Source organism: Ovis canadensis, chromosome 26 (assembly GCF_042477335.2).
Source record: "Ovis canadensis isolate MfBH-ARS-UI-01 breed Bighorn chromosome 26, ARS-UI_OviCan_v2, whole genome shotgun sequence".
NCBI lineage: Eukaryota > Metazoa > Chordata > Mammalia > Artiodactyla > Bovidae > Ovis > Ovis canadensis.
In genome coordinates, this window is record NC_091270.1 from 30,280,608 (window position 1) to 30,289,839 (window position 9,232).

The window sequence follows — 9,232 nt, forward strand, 5'->3', positions numbered from 1 at the left end:
GAAGCCCTCAAAGAATGTCTTGAATGGGTGTCTTGGACAATCCAAGGTGCCTCTGTTTAGGACAGCTGTCAAATGTCATTGGAGCATCATGCTGGAAACGTGTGAAAGACTGTTTTCTATACAAAAGAAAAGGAGAGGAAGAACCTCAGAATAATGGGGAGCCACAAGGCTCCTCTCTCAGCTGAATCTGCCGGCTCTCATGAGTATAACCTCCCTTACAAGCCTGAACTGACAAAGGGAACTTGGAAGATACAGCCTATGGAGGGGATTCTGGGACCTGGGAGCTGAGGGCTGGGGACTAGGAATCTGAGTCATTAAAGAGCAAGACTGAGGAGTCAGTGACCAAACTGCTGGGCAGAGAACATTCTGGAGGGAAAAACACCAGCCAGCTGCATTCTTAAACGTTAGACGAAATCGGAGCGTGTCACAGATGAAGGAACCTCAGCGACCACCTGGTCCTAAGCCTCCACTTTGTAAACCCACCTCCAGAAAGTTGGGTGATTTTTCTCAAAGTCAGAATATTGGTTGGGGCTTTTAGCTGGCTTTTGAACTCATGGTCTTGAGCTCTTTGCATTTGAACATGTTAATCAACTCTTACACATGAAATTAGGTATAAAAGCAGTTCTTCCCAAGAATAAATTTAAAGTCTATTTCTGAGACTCTACAGGAAGTGGCCAGGAAAAAAAAATCAGCAAAAAGAGCCTAGCTGTGACACCTGCAGGCAACTGCACAGTTTGAGGAAGGCTGAAATTCTCCAAGCAATATGTCTCTCCAACAGAGAGCTGATATCACACCCAGGAGCATATTTTAATTCCCACAACAGCCCATTAAGTAGATAATATTAACCCCATTTTACAGACAGGGAAACTGAGTCTCAGATTAAGTAAATGGTTAGACATTTGTAGGTCAGACATCCATTGACCTGAGATGTGGGTCTACTGCTGCTAAGTCACATCAGTCGTGTCCGACTCTGTACAATCCCACAGACGGCAGCCCACCAGGCTCCCGTCCCTGGGTTTCTCCAGGCAACAATACTGGAGTGGGTTGCCATTTTCTTCTCCAGTGCATGAAAGTGAAAAGTGAAAGTGAATTCACTCAGTCGTGTCCAACTCTTCGTGAGATGTGGGTCTACCTTCTCCCAAATTCTGTGCTTCTTCCATGTTCTGTCTGGGCCCTCCCCCAGCTGAGTCGGAGTTTTTTCCCAAACCTCTGGGAACAGGACTTGATTTTCACAAACACTGGGAGAAGTAGTCAAATCCAAGAGAAGTAGGATCTGAAACTCGGCTGCTGGGAGAAGCAAGATAAAGGGAGGACAAGCAGAAAAGTTAGTGGAGGAGGTTTGCAAGGTGCCCAGAATTGACTGTGCAGTTTTTCCTGTCTGCTCTTGTTTCTACGAAGGGATCATTCAAGGTACTTTCCAGCAACTGTTTGAGGCTCTTGTTTTGATGAACTGCAACAGCAGCAGTGATGTTGGCGGCGGGAGCCCCCTTTCTCACTTTTCTTTCCTTCTTTCCGGTCCTGACCCCAGAGGCTGTAAGTCGCCCATGTAACAGCCCAAGAGTGTGTCAGGTCGGGGTATCCCCCAATGCTACCATTGCTTCACAGTGACTACTCAAGGCTTGTGCCCTTGGACAGCCTGAGCTGAGTGCCTGGGGAGAAAGGCAGATGTCTACCATAAGAAGACAGCTTTGCTCCACACTGACCATCTTTGTGTCGGCAGTAACATAGTCAGCTTGAAAACTGATTTCTATTGGGAGAGAGAGACTTTTCTTAATTATTTTTAGTAGGTCAAAAACCAAATTAGATGACCCAGATCATTTTCCACACAGATAGAGAACCTGTACCCGCCCCCATCCTTCTGGGACAGCTACGCTGGTTGGGCTGTAATCCTTGGGCAGAAGGATGCAGTGACAAGGAGAAAATTGGAAGCCCAGGGCCTGTCGTTTCTAGGACTGAGGGGTTGCAGGAGGAAGGGAAGGAGGTAAAGGAGGACAAGCTCTGGGGCTTTGGTTTGCCTTTTCTCTCAGGACCAGCTCTTAGGAAGAGGGGAGCTGTAGAAGCGCTGAGATCACTGAAGGGAAGCTGGAACCTTAGGGTTGGAAATCCACATCTCTGGGTGTTGCTGTGAAAAAGAAAAAGGAGGAAAAATAAATAAATAAATAAATAAAATAAAAAGAGAAAAAGGAGGAATGAGTTTTGCTTCTCTTTCCTGAGAACAAAGAGGATAAAGAGAACAGTGAGCAGGCCTGATCACTCCTAGTTTTTCCTTTAACTGACCCGTGGTCTGTACCTAAGCTTGCTTTTCTGCCCCTAACTCCACGAGCTACATTCTGCACCAGTGCTCAGTAGAGTCTGACTCTTTTTGACCCTGTGGACTGTACCCCACCAGGCTCCTCTGTCCATGGGGTTTTCCAGGCAGGAATACTGGGGTGGGTTGCCTTTCTTCCTCCAGGGGATCTTCCTGACCTAGGGATCAAACCTGTGTCTCCACTGCAAACAGGTTCTTCACCCACTGAGTCATCAGGGGAACCCTACTATCCTTGACCTCTATGCTAATTACATCCTGTATCTGCTGCTCAGCTTTATAGCACCCTCTTTGCAGACCACTCCTTGTAGTTTTTCTCTGTTTGCCTTACAGAAAGAAGGTCAGGGTACAATACCCAAAAGACAATGGCCCCAACTACCAGGCTACCTGATGCCAACCAAGGCAAGAGGAAGAATACAAGATCCTTTCACCTACCCCTGACTGCAAGCCCTCATCTGTATAATCCCCCCAGTTCCTCATGGAAGGCGGGCACAGTTTTGAGGCAGGTGCCTACTGCGTTCTACCCTCTACCAGCTGAGGATTAAAGCTACCGTCCTATTTTCTCCAAACTCTGTCTTCATATTTTTCAACTCAGCTTTGGTGTGTGGGCAGAGAAAGCCAAGATTTTGGCGGCAACATGGGCAGAGGAAGGGGAAGCTCCAGGTCTTTGTGGAACACCAGCCTTCAGCTCAATGCTACATCCAAAACAGTGCAAGGTAATGGCAAGTGGGTGACAAAAGAACCCAAGGCCCTGGATGCCTGGACTTCTGGATGCCTAGGCCTGCCTGTGGCTTGATGAAGCCCAGCTGTCCTAGATGCCACCAGAAGGGAACACAGCTGTGTTAAGAATACCACTCATCAACAGAGATCTCAGGTCACTTCAGAAAAGCCTTGGGGGTTTCAGACATCAAGATCAGAGAAAACGACCAGGTCTCCAGACTCCAGTGCGCGCTGCAACATAACACCCCAAAGGGCCAGATGAGGCTAGGAGCCCACCAGAGGGACCAGGGCAGGAGGGAACCCCATCCGCTCACTCTATTGCATAAACTGGTGTGTAAATAAAGGATGCGAAATGGATGCAATCATTCTTTGTGCCGTGAGGTCACAAGAGCCATGCCTCTCCTCCATTACCAGGGATATATCTTCACCCCTTCATGCTTGTCATCCCAGAATAGCTGTTAATGGCACTCCTCAATGGTAAAGCATACACTTGCAATGCAGGAGATGCGGGAGACACAGCTTCCATCCCTGGGTCAGGAAGATCCCCTGGAGAAGCAAACGGCAACCCACTCCAGTATTTTAGCTAGGGAAATCCCATGGACAGAGGGGCCTGGCGGGCTATAGTCCATGGGGTCGCAACGAGACAGACACGATTGAGCACACACGCTTCTAATGCTTCTTTTCTATCTCAAGCATGTCCTGAATTGGCCTGGCATATGTGGTTATAAATAATATAGAATAAGGGGCATATTGTGATTCTATTTATTAATTACAAAAGTATCACCTGCAAGTCTCAGGTTTCTTTCTGTTTGCACATCTGCAGTGAACATGTTTGGAAAGAGGCTGCTAACAATGGTTCCCTGAGCAGCGGGTGGTGCTATGAAAAGTGTTGTGCTCTTTTATATGCTCAGCTTGTTGTACCAGTTGTGTGTGTGTGTGCTTTTAAAGTGTCCCATATGGAGGATGAGTTATAATGGTCACTCCATCCAGGACACAGGAATCATCTTGAAGAAGAACCAGGGAAGACAGTGGAAACTGAGAGCCTGAGCATTTCTGTTAAAGGCACTGAACATTTTTCTGAAACTGGGACCGTCTATGGGCTTCCCTGGTGGCTCAGATGGTAAAGAATCCACTTGCAATGCAGGAGAAATGGGAGACCTGGCTTCAGTCCCTGGGTTGGGAAGATCCCCTGGAGGAGGGAATGGCTACCCACTCCAGTATTCTTGCCTGGAGAATCCCCACGGACACAGAAGCCTGGCGGGCTACAGTCCATGGGGTCGCACAGAGTCGGAAACGACTGAGCGACTAAGCACAGCACACCCACTCCAGTATTCTTGCCTGGAGAATTCCATGCAGTTTGTATTATTGCAGACAGATGAAGTGCACCAGAGTAAGTTCATTCATTCTAAGCAGACTGTAGTTGGTTTTTCCTGTTGCCCTGTAGGGGTGGGCTCCAAAAGATAATCAGACGAGCCAGAGAGAAGCACATTTTCTGCGCCCATCTGAGTATCGGGTGAGTAGTTTTATGACTATGCTAGTGTGGAATCTGACTACTACTTTTGAAAGGCTGGTAACTCATTTGTTCTAAATGACAGAAACTATAATCTCCATTTTTTGAAGCGTGACCTGTGATATTTCTCATTTTGAGGTTGTGCTTTCAGTCCACACTCAGGCCCATAACCAGAGCCAGATTCCAGCCAGTGAGAGCACCGCAGCCTATTACAGGGCTGCCGGTGGGCTCCTGGGGATGGTCACAGCACCCTCAGCTTCGGAAGGTCAGGCGGGGCTGGGCAGTCACTTCCAGCCTGGAGAAGCCTCTCCATGGACCCCGGTAGTTGAGTGAATGTCAGCATTTGCCGTGTGGGCCATGATACTGTCGGCTTAAAAAAAAAAATGCACAAAGTGAGAGTTGTGAGTTGTTTTATTTGGGGCAGAATGAAGACTGCAAGCAGGGAGACAGCACCTCAGATAGCTCTGAGAACTGTTCCAAAGAATGCATGGGACTGGGGGGAGGATAGCATATATATGATTTTGGTAAAGGGGGAATATGTGCAATCAGGCACATATTTTTCCAAAAGGTTTCTACTAGTCTCATGAAGTTTCTGCTAGTCACGATAAACAGTGACTAACAGAAGGATTTTAGTGCTTTTCTAGATAGGAGGAGATACAAGAATTGGGTTCATAAAATCAGCTCCTGAGAATAGCTGACCATCTGAAGACCTGTCCTGCCAGTTTCTCCCTGAGCACAGAGTGGCACATTTCTGCTCTCCTCCCTGAACTCCTGCAGGTGGTGTTGAAGGTCAGCACTGCAGCAGCTCAAGACTTAATCCTTGTAGAGACAGATGGCAAATGCCCGTGGCGAGCACCAAACTGTGACGTGAAAATAAGTTGGGAAGCACCTCCAAGCACTGATTCACAACAAACGAGGTCTTGTGAAGGGTGACAATGTCAGTAGAAGCATTATTGACAAATCTAAGAACACCGCAATAAAAGATGACTTACCAACTGTTCAAGACTTACGATTTTAACTGGAAAGGAACAAGATAATTATTTTCAGTTTGAAACCAATCTTGAGTCATTTAGGTAAAAAACTGGAAATAGAACTGCCTTATGACCCAGCAATCCCACTGCTGGGCATACACACCAAGGAAACCAGAATTGAAAGAGACACGTGTACCCCAATGTTCATCGCAGCACTGTTTATAATAGCCAGGACATGGCAGCAACCTAGGTGTCCATCAGCAGATGAATGGATAAAAAAGCTGTGGTACATATACACAATGGAGTATTACTCACCTATTAAAAGAATACATTTGAATCAGTTCTAATGAGGTGGATGAAACTGGAGCCTATTACACAGAGTGAAGCAAGCCAGAAAGAAAAACACCAATACAGTATACTAACGCATATATATGGAATTTAGAAAGATGGTAACGATAACCCTGTATGCAAGACAGCAAAAGAGACACAGATGTATCAAACAGTCCTTTGGACTCTGTGGGAGAGGACGAGGGTGGGATGATTTGGGAGAATGGCATTGAAACATGTATAATATCATATAAGAAACAAATTGCCAGTCCAGGTTCGATGCAGGATACAGGATGCTTGGGGTTGGTGCACTGGGATGACCCAGAGGGATGGTACGGGGAGGGAGGTGGGAGGGGGGTTCAGGATCGGGAACTCGTATACACTCATGGCGGATTCATGTTGATGTATGGCAAAACCAATACAATATTGTAAAGTAAAAAAATAATAATAATAATAAAATAAAATTTTAAAAAATTAAAAAATAAAAATAAAAAACTGCCTTATGTATATTTTTATTTTATCTTATGTTTAAAAGTTATTATAAGATATCTGGAAAGGGTTTTCCATTAGATGTGCTCAAAAAGATATCTGAATATAATAAATTTGTAAATGAAATGACGGTGTTTGAGGGGATCCCGTGGATAAGGAGCCTCGCAGGGGGTTGCAAAGAGTCAGACACAACTGAGCGACTGAGCGCGCACACTCACAGGCATGAAAAACATAATTAGCTTCCTTAAATATAAGAGCACTGTCCCACTTCTTTAATATTCAGATTTCTTTTTAAGTATTTAAATTGCTCCATTTCACTTCATATATAAGTATATGCTTATTGACAGACTTTCCCGAATAGTGGATATTGTGAACAACAACAAAAGAACAGTGTCACTCATCATCCAGGTGTATAAAAGGTTAAGCCACAACCCATGCAGTGGCTCACCAACTGTGCACCCTGGTGGGAATTCAGGATGGAAAAAATAAGAATGAGGCATTCTGTGCTTTGGATAAAGGAGTGCACAGATAATTAAGATGCATATCTCAGGAAAAATTCCAATGATTCCAGATTCATGTATCTTCCCAAACACAGAAAAGCACAAAGATCATTAATCTGAGCTGTCTGCTCTTTGAGGTAAACAGTCGTCTTTTACTGAGATGTATGTCTGGGGATTTCCCTGGTGGTCCAGTGGCTAAGACTGTGCTCCTGACTCAGGGGGCCTGGTTTCGATCCCTGGTCAGGAAACTAAATCCCACGTGCTGCAACTAAGAGTTCGCATGCCACAAAAGACGGAAGATCCTGTATGACTGCAGCTAGGACCCAGTACAACCAAATAAATAGATTTAGAAAAAAAAAAAAAAAGATGTACGTTTGACTACATGTATTTTCCTAGCCAAAAAAAATTCATATATACGTTGGCTCCTCCCCTACCCCTTTAGATCAGTTCCTCTGAGCTACTAAGAGGCTGTTTCCTGGGCTTAACCCTCAGTAAGGTCCCTGAAAAACACTGAAACTCACAGGTCTTACATTGTGCATTGTTCTTTCAGTTGACTGTATGATTGTTGAGAATGTTACTTGTACTAATAAATAAAACAATGGGGTTTGGAAGTTGAACTTCAACACTTAAGGGAGAAATAGCTTATGTTTAAATTTTTGTAATCCTCAACAAGTTAAATACTAATTTTGAAAACCAAAAAAATTAGTATCCTACTTATTGAACACTTGTTGGCCTCTAAACAATCTTTTCTACGAAAAAAATTGTTTTTTTGTAGAAAAAAAACAATTCCCAAAATTTACCCCTGACACACACATTGGCTTTTAAGTAGTGAGCCTTGTGCAGAACAAGAAGACAGGACCAGTCCATCAACACTTCGCCTTACTGAACCTCAGTTGGTGCAGTGAACTTCAGTGAATGAGAGCAGTTATATTTAGCATTTCTTCTTCCTCCTCCCTTTCAGTTCTAAAAATTCCAACACTGGGTGTCAGTATTGCTCAAAGGCACAGACCTATTCTTACTTAGAGTTAGGACGTAAACTGTTTAAGTAAGTCCATTGACAAATCACCCAGATAAGTTTTAAATATGTTTGCAAGCTTGACCACAGAAACAAAGCAGAGTGTTATTCTGATCTCTGAAGTTGGCATGCAGGTCTCACCAGTCCTCCTACCTGTCCGGGCTGCAGTTCTCCAAGTTTGCAGACCGTGGGCAAACAGCTTCTCTCCCAGCCCACCTGTCTCTTCCTGTGCAAGGCACCACCTGTTATGAAACCAAGGAGGGACTTGAAACTGTTTGTCCCCTTCGTGGAGGATAACTACTTCATGCAGGTATAAAAGCAGGAAGGGGGAAAGAGATTTTAAAACAGCAGAGGAAAAATGAGCGATGAAAGAAAACAAGTTGAAGGAGATTCAGGAGGCAGCGGGTGCTTGTATACTTAGAGCTGAGGCCCGTTGTACAACGGAAACCCACACAACATTGTCAAGCAATTATCCTCCAAATTCAAAAAATAAATAAATTTTAAAAAAAGAAATGAACTCACAAGGTCACGGTTTCTAGAATCATTCCCAGCACCTGAAGTTCACCTCCTGCATCAGAAATGCTTCTTCCTTGTTCTGCCTCCCTCTCCCCCCATTTATTCTTCCCATACTCTAGCCCCAGACTCAAGCTAAGATGCCGATTTGTTTGCTGGGTTGCTTAATTGTTTTAACCACAGCTGCTGGCACTTAGGACCCAGATTACTTTCCACCTGCGTTTTCAAATTGGACTCTTTCTCTGTCCCCTTAGCTCATCTTGCTAAGATGAGCTCTTCCCACCCTCCACCAGCTCGGAGAACACCAGCTCTCACTCAAGTTCCAGGGCTGCTGGGGTGGGGCGGTGGGGGAGGGGCACGGTTAAACCTGAAGCGCACCATCCTTTGTGACTATGGCGACCTCTCTGGTCTTTTTCTCCTCGAGATTTATAGTCTCTCTCTCTCTCTCTCTCTTTCTTCTTTCCCATCCGCCTCTTTTCTCTCTGTTCTCTCTTCTTTCTTTCTGTTCCTTTTCCATAATGTAAAATCTATTCCATTGAACGGTTTCTCTCTGACTAATTCTGCTATGTGAACAGAATTTCTAACATTCATTTTTGACTTTCAAAGGGGCCCTCGCCGTATTGTGTGAGAGTTTTCATGACTGAATGAAGATGAGCCGTTTCTCGATGAGCCACTGGAACGGGGCTTGTAGGTGTCAACCACCTGGCTTTGCCCTCAGAAGGAGGCCTGGGGCTCTGTGTGCCAGGGAGTCGCACCTAGGAGGCACGTTACTGTCCAGCCAAGCGAGGGCTTCCCAGGTGGCGCTAGTGGTAAAGAATCCTCTGGCCAATGCAGGAGACGTGGGTTCCATCCCTGGGTCAGATAGAACTCCCGGACAAGTAG

At 45.3% G+C, this 9,232-nt stretch overlaps 1 long non-coding RNA gene across 1 annotated transcript; it reads right to left on the reverse strand.

Annotated features, from left to right (window-relative positions):
* Positions 1–1,713: 1,713 nt before the first annotated feature.
* LOC138431060 (uncharacterized) lies at positions 1,714–8,688 on the reverse strand. Its single transcript, XR_011253516.1, has 3 exons — positions 8,360–8,688; positions 7,991–8,079; positions 1,714–2,122 (listed from the first exon to the last, which is right to left on the reverse strand). It is a non-coding gene; the product is annotated as an uncharacterized lncRNA (long non-coding RNA).
* Between the last annotated feature and the right edge of the window lie 544 nt (positions 8,689–9,232).